A 728-nucleotide genomic window follows, 5' to 3' on the forward strand; every position below is an offset into this window, starting at 1 on the left:
GCCTGTCGGGTCCCCTGGGGTGGCCTCTGTGTTCTGCGGAGGCACCCGGCGCCTGGGGGGCCGGTTCTTGGTCTTCATGGCTCCAGACTGGTTGTCCCAGGGGGTGGTGGCTCTGAGGGGGGCCCTTGGAGCTGAAATCCAGAACACAGGCCACCCCGTGGTCACTCGGTGGGCCAGTGGACACTTGAACAGCCAGCGGACACTCAGGGCAGCTGCCCACAGCAGCCTCCTCGCTGCCCAGTGGCCGCTGACCGCTTGGTGCACAGTGACCCAGGCTGCTTCTCATTGACACACCCCCATGTTCCTATTGGATCTCATGGTGACCCCTCAAACCTTTCCCTGACCTGGCGGCCCCCTCTCCCCCTGAGTGAGGCGTCCTGAGCCCCAGACTTTTCTCTGGCTGCTGCTTCTCACGGCCCCCAAGTGCCTCCTGGGTTTAGGAGTCGGGCCACTCAGCGCTGTAACCCCCTCCCAGCTCCGAGGTGCCCTGACCGACTGGCCCCGATTGCGGCCACCGCATCGACTGCACTGCCCCGGCTGCATGTCACACGCAGGGACAGCACTGGGCCAGCTGCTGTAGACATGGGTGAGCAGAGGTCCGCAGGGGCCAGCGCCAGCAGCAGCCCCCCGGGCTAAGCCGTGGAGGGTCCCAGTCAGGGCTCTGGGCCCAGACCTCCCACCCAGGTTCCTCCTCTCCAGACCCCACCGGCCCTGCCTGGGGTCCTCTC

The sequence above is a fragment of the Myotis davidii genome, unplaced genomic scaffold, assembly GCF_000327345.1.
Source record: "Myotis davidii unplaced genomic scaffold, ASM32734v1 scaffold399, whole genome shotgun sequence".
In the NCBI taxonomy this organism is placed as follows: Eukaryota; Metazoa; Chordata; class Mammalia; order Chiroptera; family Vespertilionidae; genus Myotis; species Myotis davidii.